This window comes from Malania oleifera, chromosome 1, assembly GCF_029873635.1.
Source record: "Malania oleifera isolate guangnan ecotype guangnan chromosome 1, ASM2987363v1, whole genome shotgun sequence".
NCBI classification, from domain to species: domain Eukaryota; kingdom Viridiplantae; phylum Streptophyta; class Magnoliopsida; order Santalales; family Ximeniaceae; genus Malania; species Malania oleifera.
Genome location: NC_080417.1, coordinates 123,386,271 through 123,401,176, shown reverse-complemented (window position 1 = coordinate 123,401,176; position 14,906 = coordinate 123,386,271).

Below are 14,906 nucleotides of genomic sequence, written 5' to 3'. Positions count from 1 at the left end.
CAGAGTCCCCTACGTCAGGCCCAAGAACTCATCAGCCTTCGCATCTCGAGTGGAGACCGAAAAGTATTTCTAAAAAAATACTTCCTTGAAGCGACCCCATGTCATACCAGATGGACCAGCTCTTTGCCTCTCAAGCAAACTCATCACCGTCCACCATTGCCCTGCCTCCCCAGTCAGCTGAAAGGTAGCGTACAAGACCTTCTGCTTTTTAGTGCAGTGGAGGACTTCCAAAATCCTCTCGGTTTTCTCGACCCAGTCCTTCACCACTATCGGATCAGGTCCTTCTATAAATGTCAGAGGGTACATGCGTGTGAACCTCTTGGTGGTACACCCCGCATCCGTAGGAGAGCTCTCGCGTCTCCTAACACTCCGCCTAATTACTTGGATCACCTGTCTCGCTAAACCACGAGACACAGAAGGAGACTCATCGCTCACCGTCTCCTCGGAGCCACTATCTAAGTTATTATCCTTGGGCTCCATTCTGAAAAACAGAATAGGAATCGGTTAGAATTCCTATATCATACACAATTAACACAATCATAGACCTAATCATGTCAACTATTACTCTCACAGGTCTAAACCTGTCCCGTCACACCGACACGAATCCATCAATGGTCTGCCCTGCCTTTACTGGAATTGTCATCCCAAGAAAAACATGGAATACCGCCAACAAATCCCAATCTAGCAACAAAACAACCCTTGACCAACACTACCAATTTCCTACATCCTATACTTTGGTATGTACACATCAATACTCCTAACAAAGTCTATAAGACCTAGTAACCTGGTTAGCTCTGATACCAAGCTGTCACTGCCCGAACACGTAGGTGGGTCCCAGGTGTGAATATAGTGACCTAACCTATCTTTGTATCAATTCAAACATACATGATACGATACAATAAAAGGGTCCGACCCCGTGGGGTACACAGATGCCCTATTCACATACACATACAAATCCATACTCGTCAGATACGTAGCAGGATACGATCTTTTTATACATATACAGTATCATACCAGAGTCTATATAAGCTAGGATATACATTCCCATAATACAAAACATGCCCCAGGTGTCTACAAACCAATCTTGACAACCCGGATACCAAAACTCGTACCTAACAGGTACTAGCAGTAACTAATGACACCCCCACTTCCAGATGCTAGAATGCTAATTATGGCTACTAGAAGGACCTGAAAAACATTGTATGTACATTCGGGGTGAGATACCTCTCAGTAAGGAAGAAAACATGTTATATCAGTGTATGACATACTAGTGTTATTTTACATAAATATAACACTATACAATACGGTACAATTCCAAACATTTTCATACAGTTCCATTCAGTTCAAGCATACAAATGCATTCTAGTACATACGATACCCAAAACATACGGTCAGTGTCGTCACACTAATATGCAACTACGCTATGAAACCCGAAGCTTCAAGCGATTGCCAATATGATGTAGCTCACACAAGTACGCAACTACGATATAAACTCAAGTCTCACATCGATTACATTGCCAACATGAAACTACTCCATGAACTCAAAGTTTCACAATGATTACATTGCCATACAAGGTGGCTCACACCCTTCGGTGACCAAGGAAATGATGTACTGATATTTCACACCCTCGAATATAGAGCCGGACACTCTCACCCACGATTTTCACACCGGTACATGGCGCAACATACGGTAGTTAACCACCGCATAGTTGTTTCAACGTATGGTAATTAGCCGCCACTAGCCAATTTCACAAAACCTGGAATCATTTTGGAGCTCATACTCCTATACATATCAGCGTACGACAATAAGCTACCATATAGCTATTTTACAACATTCCTGGAACAATTTCATACAACCATACATACCACACTTATTTGGTTTACAAAAAATTATATCGTTTTCCATTTCAAGTATATAGTTTATGCAAATATGGATAACAACCATCTCGATAATACAGTTTAAACAAAACGAACGGTTTTCCAAACAAAGTAGAGATGAGACATGAAATCTCCAATTTTTTTGAAAACCGTAACCCAAAAATCCCGTATTTTTTCCCGATAGATTTTCCCAAATAAGTTACCAAAATATACATACGATTGTAGCCTACAAGCTTACCAATCCTGATTTCGAAAATAAATTGATATAAACTGAATCTGCTTACCTTAACCCGAATTCCAACTACGAACTCTACGATCCCCAAAACTACGAACTGAGACTCCAAAACCTACAAACCCCAGTACAATACATGCTTACAATTCATACTACTGCACATATATTGAATCATAAACGAGAACCGAGCCTTACCTCGATTTTAGGCCGAAACCCGAAATCACTCAAAATGAAATTCCGATCTGCTAGAAACATAGAGAATCCTTGCCTGATCCTCGCAGTAATGTCCGATTTACAAATCAGGCGACGAATGGCGAAGAAATTGAGTAGAGAGAGAGAGGGTTCCGAATTCTAGAGAGAGAGAGGATTTCCAAATCTTATCCAAGAAGAAACCTCAAAATGTCTTTTAAAGGCCTTTGACTCGGGTGGATTCATCGACGAATTGGCGTCCTTGTTGACAAGTCCGCCATTACCTTTGTCGACGAAGAGGTGGCCTCGTTGACGAGCCGGATATTTCAAATTTTTTCGAACCTCTCGGCATCCCCTCATCGATGAGCCTCTGAATTTCGTCGGCGAGATAGAAGAAACTTCATCGACGAACCCTGGCCTCATCGAAGAACTCTACTCAATTTACCATTTTACCCTTCTTTTACATAATTAATCCATATATCACGGTTCGGTTTCTTACAAACAAGGTACTCACTTAGAGATACCCTACAATGGCTCACAAAGGGCCTTTCTATACAAGTAGTTGACAAAAGGTGAATATAATATTAAATGCTCCCTTTGAGCTGAGTATCACTGCAAGATCATCACATTATGTCCTCTTTTCAATGGAGTAAAAACAAGAGCAAGAGTAGTAGGAAGAGGGCAAGTGAGTATAAAAGAAACCCAGAGTGAAAGCACAACAAATGATCTTGATAAGTAAATGAGCTTTCTTAGTGTAAAGTAAAGGAAAAAACCCTTATTTAATCACCAAATGGGCGAGCTGGGTGCTAGAGAGCCATTGGGCATTTATTGATGCAAGACAAGAGCAAAACTAGCCGTTCTGCTGCATTTAATGAACCTGTAGCCCGACATTCGTCGATGAGGTCTATACTTTGTCGACGAGCTCTTCAATATATTTGTCGACGAAGCCCTGTGTTCGTCGACGAGTTGCAGGTTCTGAATTCAGACAAGTCTTGATTTCTTTTCGTCGATGAGAACCTTGTGTTCGTCGACGAAGTTTGCACATACCTCGTCGCCGAGTCCCCTGTATTCATCGACGAGGAGTGCTATGAATTTTTAGGCACTCTCGTTATATTCTCGTCGACGAGAACCCTGTGTTCGTCGACAAGGGCATGTGTTATACTTATCGACGAAGCCCTGTTTTCGTCAATGAGGCCCTTCTTACTACTTTAGAAAAAAATCCTTTTAAGTTCTAAGAAAGGTCCTTGTCTATTTATGAGGGATGATCCCTGATTCATTGTAATATGTTTTAAATTTTGTAAAACATGTTTAAGGGTTTTTAGACACCTTAAGTAGCTTTACTTGGCTTTGTTGTGTGTGTGTGTTATGCCCATTTCTTGCTCTTTATTTGAGTCACTCCATATACAAGGGATTTACAAAAAATAATCCCTCTTACTATCACACTCAATCTTTAGAACACTTGCATATTATGTAGAGTCCATGATTGCTTTGAGTGGCTGATCTTTTGGTCATGTCACGAGTTGCTTTTGGCTGATTTGAAACTTGCTTACTTTGGTGCCGTTCTGTGCAACTGAACAGGACTAGAGAAAAAGGTTAGTAGCCTTAATGAACTGCTAATGGGTTGTTGTCATCAAAACATAGTTGGAATGAAAGACCCTTAACCACTTGGTCTAACAACAGATATTACAGAATCATGGTAAAACATATAGATTGTACATAGTAATGTATTATTTAGTATCAGACCTTGATGGATCAGACAGCAGAGCACAGTACTGTTGCTATATACAGATACTCAGTATAGAATGCAACCACCTATTCAGATAATACGTGGTATGTAGGTCGATCAAATGCCCAGGAGCGGGCAGCTCCCCATCAGATATGGGTTGAGGAAGGCTGATCAGAGTGATGGAGTATAGTGGTTTATTTCTGGTTGGCCAGCCAGGGTAGATCCCGCCTTCGGGCCGCACAACCCTATCATGAGGGGTTAAATCATGACATACAACCATCCAGAGAAGTTTTCAGCTATTATATGTATATACAGTTTTACAGTAATAGAGGGCGTACTTATGTATAATAAAACTATTATGTATAGAAATCTTAAAAAATACAGTTATGTTAAACAACATGGGATGAAGGTTATTATATTATTTGTACTATATTATTAGATTCAGTTATATGTGTTTATATAGAAACAGATCTTCTCAATATTGTAACTCATTTGCCACACTAAAAATAACATATTTTGTCTTACTGAGCGTTGGCTCATGTCATTACTTTAACATTTTCAAGTGATCCAGGTAGGTGAGCAGATCAGACTCGCAGATAGAGGGGCTTTAGTACTGCCCTATCAATAGAGTGGTATTTTTTTAGAGCAATTATGTATAGCCCTAGCCCAGTTGAGGGTATTTTGGGTAACAATTTTATATGTATATTTTGAGGAACCTTTTAGCACTCTGGTATTGTATATTCTCTTGGTTGTGTTTATATGAATTCCGCTTCTTGCTGCTTAGGTTGATGCATTGGTTTGATCTAGTAGGTATCAGAGCATTATAAACTTTGCAGTATAAAAAAAAAACCCAGTTAAATAGCAGGTCGTTACAGCTTCACACATGGTTCTAAACGAGCCGCTGAAGGCACGGATGTTTAAGAGGGGAGTGAGACAGAGTATACACGCACAGGTGGTGGCGTTGTTGACTCAGAGCTTTTCTGAGTTGGTGGACCTGGCTATGGAGGTTGAGGCCAACATTTAGGAGGGAGAGAGAGTGGTGAACCAGAAGAAGAGGCCTTTGTCTCAGGGGTTTCAGACTAGCACTAGCTAGGGCTCATGGAAGGGGCCTGGTAGTTTCTCGAGCCAGCAATAGGAGATGGGGTACCGAGGCCATCAGGGTGTCCCCAACATCCCATCTGTTCTAAATGCCATCAAAGGCATTGGGATAAGTGCATAGGAAGATCAATTGTCTGCTACCGATGTGGAGAGGCGGGCCATCGGATACGAGATTGCCGCGCGGTCTTGAACTACGCATTGCCGCAGCCACAGTATAGAGGAGGTAACCAGGCACCCCGAGGTGGTCACCAGCGGGGTACGACTCAAATGCGAGTATACTCCCTTACACTGGGTGATGTGGAGACCGCCAGCGATGTGGTGATAGATATTATTTCCATACTGTTAGATAGTGCCATTATATTATTTAATTCAGGCGCAACCCACTCATTTGTGTCTCAAGGATTTGTTAAACTATAAGGATTAGGGGCTCAACTGTTAGAGACATAGTTAGAAGTGGGCACACCGACAGGGTCAGTGTTAGTGTGTAGCAAGGTAACCAGGGATTATCTAGTAAAAATTCAGGGGAGAGTGTTTCCTACTAGGTTGATAGTCCTTGATATGCATGGTTTTGACATTATTCTGGGCATGGACTGGTTAGCATCCAGCTACACGAACATTGACTGTAGCAGGAAGGAGGTGGTATTCAGACCTCTTAGGGAGCAGGAGTTTGTATTTGTTGGGTCGTGTGTGCATTCGCCACCATAGATCCTTTCTACTATCCAGGCGAAGAGGTTTCTTTTGGGGGGATGCCAGGGTTACCTTGCAATGGTGAAGGAAGTGCCGAAAGAGGAACTCAAGTTGGAAGATATCCCAGTGATAAGGGAGTTCTCTGATGTTTTTCCAGAAGATTTACCGGGATTGCCTCCTGATGGTGAGGTGGAGTTTGCAATGGATCTGATCCCAGGGACAACACTAATCTCTAAAGCCCCATACAGAATGGTTCCATCTGAATTAAAGGAGTTAAACGAGCAACTATAGAAGCTTCTAGACAAGGGGTTTATCATATCGAGTGTATCACCTTAGGGTGCACCGGTGTTGTTTGTGAAGAAGAAGGAGGGGTCGATGTGGATATGCATCAACTACCGGGAGATTAAAAAAGTAACGGTGAAGAACAAGTATCCATTACCCTGAATTAACAACCTATTTGATCAGCTTCAAGGTATGTAGATTTTCTCTAAAATCGATCTGCGATCTGAATATCATTGGGTTAAGGTTAGATTAGATAATGTATTGAAGACTACTTTTCAGACTCGGTATAACTATTATGAGTTTTTGGTTATGTCGTTCGGGTTGATGAATGCTCTAGTGATATTTATGGATATGATGAACAGGGTATTCCACGAGTACTTAGACCAGTTTGTTCTTATGTTCATAGATGATATTTTGGTCTATTTGAGGAGCCCTGAGAAGCATGAAGCCCATCTGAGACTAGCACTTCAAGTGCTCAGGGAAAAGAAGTTATTTTCTAAACTTAAGAAATGTGAATTTTGGCTAGAGTAGGTTGCATTTCTGGGTCATGTGGTATCCAAGGAAGGGATTTTAGTGATCTGAGCAAAGTAGAGGCTGTAGTTGATTGGGCAAGGCTGAAGAACGTGTAGGAAGTCAGAAGTTTTTTAGGTCTTGCCGGATACTACCGCCGATTTGTCGAGGGGTTCTTTAGATTATCAAGGTTTTTGACACGAATCATGAGGAAGAATGTGAAATTTAACTGGACCGAAAAATGTGAGCAGAGTTTCCAGGAATTGAAGCAACGTCTAGTCACTGCCCCAGTGTTGACCCTTCCATCAGGTGAGAGTGAATTTGTAATTTACAGTGATGCATTGTTGAAGGGACTTGGTTGTGTTCTAGTGCAGCAGGGGAAAGTCATTGTGTATGCATCTTGCTAGTTGAAAGAGTACGAAAAGAACTATCCTACGCACAACTTGGAGCTGGTAGCAGTTGTGTTTGCATTGAAGATCTGGAGACACTATCTTTATGGGGTAAGGTGCGAGATCTTTACTAACCACAAATGGCTCGAGTTGAGAAAGGATTACGGCTGCACCATTAGCTATCACTTAGGAAAGGCGAACGTGGTAGTCGATGCATTGAGCCGAAAATTTGGGGATACGTCAGCCTCAGCAGTTATGGCTTCGCATCAGATCATGATGGACCTAGAGAGGTTGGGTGTAGAATTGGTATAAGGGAATCATCAGACGTTCATTTTTAGTTTGGTAGTTCAACAGAATTTATAGGAGAGAATCAGAACAGCTCAGTTGAAAGATGCAGAGTTGATGGAGATTGAAGAGAAGATACAGGATGAGCAACACACAGACTTTAATGTTGTTGAGGAGGCAGTTCTCATATTTCACACTCGATTATGTGTGTTAGATGACGCAGAGATAAAGATGACGATTCTGGGGGAAGCTCACCATTCTATTTATATAGTTCACCTGGGTAGCACAAAGATGTATAGAGACTTGCGAGAATTGTTCTGGTGGAGTAACACGAAGAGGGAAATTGCTAAATTTGTGGGTCAGTGCTTGACATGTCAGCAGGTGAAGGTAGAACACCAGAGGCTAGTGGGACCACTTCAACCACTGGACATCCCTACGTAGAAGTGGGAGCATATATCAATGAATTTTGTACCGGGATTGCCTTCAGTGTTGCATGAGCAGAATGCCATATGGGTAGTGGTTGACAGATTGATGAAGACTGCCCATTTCATTCTGGTTAGAACCAGTTACTTAATGGATAATCTAGAAGAACTCTATGTTCAGGAGATAGTCAGAATATATGGCGTGCCCGTGTCCATCGTTTCAGATCTAGATCCGTGGTTCACTTCGCGTTTTTGGAAGAGTTTGCAGGGAGCGTTGGGTTCTCAACTCACTTTTAGTGCTGCATTTCACCCTCAGAAGGATCCATTCAGATTCTTGAGGATATGCTACGGGCATGTGTGTTAGATTTTGGGGGCAGTTGGATCTAATATCTGCCGTTAGTTGAGTTTGCATACAATAACAGTCACCAGGCCAAAATTGGAATGGCAACATATGAGGCTTTGTATGGTCTTCGGTGCCGATCTCCGTTGTATTGGATGAAGTAGGCGAGCGGCAGGTTTTGGGGTCAGAACTTGTTCAGCAGGCCTTTGCAAAGGTTGAACTTATCAAGGAAAGGATTAAAGCAGCCTAGAGTCAAAAGAAGAGTTATGCGGATACTCGCCGATAGGAGCTAGAATTCGAGATAAGTGATATGATATTCTTGAGGATTGCTCCGATGAAGGGAGTGATGAGGTATGGAAAGAATGGCAAGTTGAGCCTTAGATACATTGGGCCGTTCGAGATTCTGAAGAGGATTGGTTCGGTGGCGTATAGGATAGCACTACCCCCAGCGCTGTCCATGATACATGACATGTTCCACGTGTCCATGATGAGAAGGTACATTTCAGAACCCTCACATGTGATCAGTTATGAAGCGTTGGAGATTGGGGATACTCTAGCATACGAGAAGGTACTAGTTCAGATTCTGGATCGAAAAAATACTAAGGATATATCGTTAGTAAAGGTGCTGTGGTGAAATCATGCAATTGAAGAGGCTTCTTGGGAGTTAGAAATGGAAATACGCCAGAAGTACCTGCAGCTGTTCAGCGAGGGCTAGTGCCAGACAGGTAAGGGTATGGTTGTATATGGATGGATTAAAGTAGGTTGTGTAGTTAGTTGTTAGTAGTTTTAATTATGGATAGTCTTTGAGAAAATTTATTATGGATATTGTAATTTCCCAATGACATTATTGTAACCATGGTATTCCTCTGCCATAAGTGAGGGTAGTTAATAGATGTGGGATGGGGCCGCTATATGGGTGGTTACCGACTCTTCTGCAGACAGGGGTAGCGAGTTAATGATGTGATTGATAATAGTTAACAAATTTTGAGGATGAAATTTTTGTAAGAAGGGGAGAATGCAATGATTCAAAAAAAATAAAAAAATATTAATAATAAATAATTAAAATAAATAAATAAATAATAAATATATAATATATTAATATAATATAATATAATATAATATATTATAAATTATAATATATATATATATATATATATATATATATATATATAAGTTTAGGTTATCCTAAAGGATCAAGATCCTTCAGGAAACAGAAGCATTTTTTTTTTCTTTCTCATTCTGCGTAGAAGCTCTGCGTCTTAATGCTTTCCTTGTCTCCTCTCTCCCACTCTCCTCAATCTCATCTCCAATATTCGGTCGATCGGAAATCTGAAGATACCGTTGAGTTCCAATCAACGCCATCAACAATCCTATTGGAGCGGATTTGTCGTAGGAGTAGATATATCTCCTGGGGTAAGGCAACTTTTTACTCTTTCCTCAGTTTTTCTTAAACCATAAGCCCAATTAAAGAACGGAAATTGTCAGGAGACTTATGGGGAGATTCTCTACAATCTAGTCAGAGTGGGTTTTCGAATTGGAGCTCCGGGGCACCAACCTTAAATCGGGGGTAAGTTTAATAATTTAGACTTTATTAGGCTATTTAGGGTATTCAGAACTTAGAGAAATTTTAGGGAAAGTTACTTTGGGAATTGTGATGAATAATGTGGTTAAGTTTAAATTTCAGGGTTTTAGGGGTTTTTGAACGCCTACGGCGTAGGTCGGGGTGTTATTGCGCTTTTTAGGAATAAGGTAAGGGGATTAAGTTAAGTTAGGAATTTTATTTAATTTGAACCGATTAAATTAATATTTATTTATTTATTTGAGAATTTGAAGGTTATTTCAAAAACCAACTGTTCGAAATAAATTTTATAAACCTAGAATTGGTATTTTGAATAGAAACAAAAGGTGGAAAGCTTGGTTGTTTATATGGTTATGTTTAAATGTTAAAATCGTGTGGCCAATGATTATTTGGTAGGATTTATTGTTTAACTAGATTTGAGACTGTTTGCGAAATACGGGAACTATTTGTGGAATACTAGAATTGTTGTGAAAAATACTGGAACTGCTTGTGAATAATGCAGGAATTTGGTATGATGGTCGAGGGCCGTGTTTTAATTTATGACTATATGCCAGGTTTTATTTTGTGGTTGGGGGCCAGGTTTTTGGAATAACAGGAAATATATGTGAATTGATATTTTAAATGGTATTTTCTATTATCTAAATTGCATGATATGCTTTAGGAACCTTGGGGACTAGTGTATTGTGAGCACGGTATCGTTGTGACCTTGTCCGATTTGCCTACGTGAGGTAAATGTACCGCCCTAGGTGAGGGCAATTGGACTAGAAGTTGGAGTTGCATATACCCGCGGAGTATGTTAACGGAGAGTACAGATGACTATTGTTTGGGTGGATCCCCCAAGACACTAGTCCAGCCTTCGAGCCACACACTCCGTGTCATGGGGGAAGTAAATGGCATGTTTTTCATAAGGACTGTGTTATATGCACATCTGTTAATTTATGTGAATACGAATAATTAATAAGATAATTTCGAGAGCTTGGTGAGAAAGGTGAGTGCCTTAATAGCAGTAATGATATTAGAGTAGAGGGAAGCTACTTGTATGGGCAGGTAATCTTCCCTATCCTCGGCTAATTGTGTGTGTGAGTGTAAATTAAGAATGTTTTCATAAATGTGTTTATCTATTTAGTGAACTGGTTATTTTTTGTACACTAAATGCATGCTGGTCACACACTGACATTAACTTAGTTTTTCCCTTACTGAGTTGTGCCTTACCCCTACTTTACAAACTGTCTTTTTTAGGAAATCCTAGAGATCAGGTCTAGCAGGCTAGAGGAGTCGGGCTAATGGTGTAAATTTTATGTAGGTAGTGTGTAGATAGAGATTTTATTTTTATTTAGTTTTATGGGATGCAAATATGTGAAAATGGATATATTTGTGTATAAAGATAGTTAGAACTCTGGTAATGTAATTTGAGAATTTTGTATTTTATTTGCGATGCATATATGTGTTTTATATATGATGAACAAGGTATTAGGTACACAGACATCGCTAAAGTAGCACACTGGGCCCATGTGGCGGGCAAGGGTCGTTACATTTCCTGCTCTCAGGATATCCTCGTCGACAAGCACATGGCACTCGTCGATGAGTCCCTGTTGTGCTGCTTTTTCAAATTTTCTTTTTTCTTCTTTTATTTATTTTTATTTTATTTTTCTGAGTTCGGGTTATTACAGAGGATTGATGTAATCCCAAGATAAGGGGTGAATTGGATTTTTTTTTTTTAAACTTTTGCTAATTAATTTGTCGATTCACCAATAATATCCCAAACAAAATTTAAAGCATGTATGTAAACCAATCACAACAATAAACAAACAAACATACACATGCGAAAATATAAATTGTGTTAGGAGAGTGAAATCAAACACAACAATTTTGACGAGGTTCAGCTATCCCCGCCAATGTCATTGCCTTGAACAAACCACCCAAGGATTTCCACTATAGCGCTCCTTTAACTGGGTGAAGCCACCACGTTACACACTCCTTATAGGCAAAGTCACCTCTCCGAGCAATATCCCCTCATTCGGTCCACTACTTATAGGCGGAGCCACCGCTCCAAATCATATTCCCTCGCTTGGCCACTCCTTATAGGCGGAGCCACCTCTCCAAGTGATTTCCCTTCACTTGGTACGATTCACAACCCGAACCGCAAAAATACAAATGATAGAAAATAGTTTTTGCATATAAGAAAATGCTTCTTCACAAGCTGATTTGTACAATGAAAAATATTCTAATATGCATTCTCAAATAATTTGTAAATTGAAGCTCGATAGAGTATAGGGATTTCTCTCAAAAATATATTGCAAGCAAGAGTAAGAGTATGGAAATGATTTTTTTGAAATGACCTTTTAAATATAACAAGTAAGAAGGTTCCAAGCAAAATATATGAGTGTGAATATTTGCTCTAGCATTTCTCAAGAAGCTTTTCAAGCAAGCATATATAAATGAATATATGCTCAAAGTTTTCTTGTATTACTCACAAGATTTTCTCCAAAAATAATTTTCAAAAGAAGAATAGGAGAAATATTTCTTCAAGATTGACCTTTGTAAAATTAAACACAATATGAGTGTGAATATATGCTCAAACCTTTCTTGAATAACCCAAAAAGATTTCTCCCAAAAGGATTTTGAAAAAGAAACTAGGATAAAATATGAACTTGATCTTCAAAATGGGTTTCAAATATGAGTAAGAATCGAAGAATATGCAAGTAGGCTTTCCAAATGATTTTCTTGACTTGTTCAAGTGTTTGGACAAGGTATTTATAGGAAAATTGGAGTTATAACCGTTTTATGGTCATCGACGTGTTAAAATATATTTTATTTTGAAAACTAGCCGTTTTATGGTTGTTTCTACCCTTTTCCCAAGAGGTTGCAAATACCTTTAGTATTTCGAGCATAACTTTTTCTACAAAACTCTAAATTGGATGATCTTGATATCAACAAAAAGTTAAGGGAAAATCCCACAACTTTCATGTTGATTACTTTTTAAGATAAGAAGTGATTCATTAATAAAATCACTCATCATTGAGGCAGCGGAAGCATGAAGGGAATTTTCTATTGTGGACACCTTTCAATATTTTGGCCATTACTTTTTCTAGAAACTCCAAATGGAACTTCCTTGGTATCAAATGAAAGCTAAGAGAAAATCCACAACTTTTGTGTTGAACAATTTTTAAGATGAGAACGGATTGATCAAGGGGTTTTTGAAAAACTTGTTTTGGAGTTTTTCATTCCAAAAATAATTTTTACACTTCAAATAATTTTTGCACATTTGTAAAATGATTTTCCATGAAATATAAAGTGCCTAAGGTCAGTTTAAGGTCATATGAGAGGTTCAATTCAAATAAGATGATATGCATGCACAATTGAAACCTAAAAACATTACAATTGAAAAAATCCTAGGTCTTCAAGCTTTGCTCTTTTCATATCAATGGAATACGCCAAATGATGTGCTCGTTTAGGTACTTCAAGACTTCAAATTTGCATCAAACATCTATGCTTATAGAAACATAAACTTGTTTATACACTTAGCGCGCAAATGAGATGCTATGCTTTGTCATAATCAAAACGGGATAGGGTTTAAAAAGTCAACAATAATAATAAAGTTGGTATCTTGTAAAAGTTTAGCAGATCCTGTTTATACACTTAGCGCGCAAATGAGATGCTATGCTTTGTCATAATCAAAACGGGATATGGCTCAAAAAGTCAACAATAATAATAAAGTTGGTATCTTGTAAAAGTTTAGCAGATGAGAGAGAGAGAGAGAGAGAGAGAGAGAGAGAGAGAGAGAGAGAGAGAGAGAGAGAGAGAGAAATACTGGCATTGGTAGGAGAGGGGTTAGGGTTGTAGGGTGTAGAAATAGAAGAGTAAAACCTATGGGACACATGGGGATTGAGGATATCCCTCAAGAGGATAACACGGATGGGTGGTAGTGCTAGCCTTTGTGGAAACAAGGAAGAGAGGAGCGTAGAGGAGTGTCAGAACATAGGAAAAAAAAGCTATTTCGTGTAGCGTTTTTAGAAAAAAAAAAATTTGTTTAAAAAATGCTGAACCATCTAGCGTTTTTTTTTTAATTGTTTAAAAACCACCCGTCAATGGGTGGTGAGCTCTTTCTGATTAAAAGACGCTGGACCATACAATGTTTTTTGGCTGTCACACGTCAGTGAGCGGTGAGCTCTCTTAGACTAAAAGAGCAAAAAAAAAAACTCTACTTAGTGCAATGTTTTTTTTTTTTTTTTTTTTAAACCACCCGTCAATGAGTGGTGAGCTCTTTTTGATTAAAAGATGCTGAACCATCCAACGTTTCTTAAGACGCATCAAATAGGGAAATAAATTTTCCCCCAAACTTTTCTTAAATAATTTTAAATAAATTAAAACTAAAACTGGAAAAAACTATTTCCTTAGTTTTTGATTTCTTTTGTGTTGATCGTCCAATGCACATGCACCCAATATCGTGTCTTTAACTAATTTATAAAATTAATTTGTTATTATTTAATTTAAGATAAAATACATTAATTTTTTCTTAAGTTTAATAAAAATACGGCACTCTTCTAAAAATTTAAAAATTATAAAGACATTCTCTAAAATTTAGAAAAAAAGAAAAAAGAAAGATAAAGCTCTCTTATAATTTTAAAAATTCTATAACTTGAGACTTGGTAAAAAGACACATACTTGTACTCACATTTTACCCACAAAAGAAAAAAGTTTGGGTAGAGATACAAATGTCCTAAAATTATAAATGTTGAGGATTGAGAATTACAATATTTTTTGCCAAATTTATGATAGGCCTATAAAATTTTAAGAAACATTAGTATCTTTTTACTAAAATTAGAGGGTTTAGTGCATTTTGTCCTATAGTTTAAATAAATTGTCATGTTTTTATATTTTTATAACAAATTATTGTAATCTTTGAACGAATATAAGTAAATAATAATAAGTTATTTTAAATTTGTAAACCTACATTTCACATATGCGATTTGTTACGTGACTTACTAATGACTATAAAAGCTATTGGTGAAAATATAAAATTCTTTGAAGAAGTCTGAAGAGTGTTTTTTTTTTTTAATTTTATTTTATGACCTAAAACTCCAATACGAACAAATCCTTCATACCATTTAGGCAGCACCAAATCAGAAGGGAAGTCGCTGCTCATGCAACATCACATCACAATATTTGAAAAAAAAAATGTAGAAGTTGAAAATGATTCTTAGTAATATCTCTTGATTTCGAAAGTACATAGTTTAGTTTGATTAGTTTCTTAGTAAATTTTAAAACATCAATGATTTTTAAAATTTA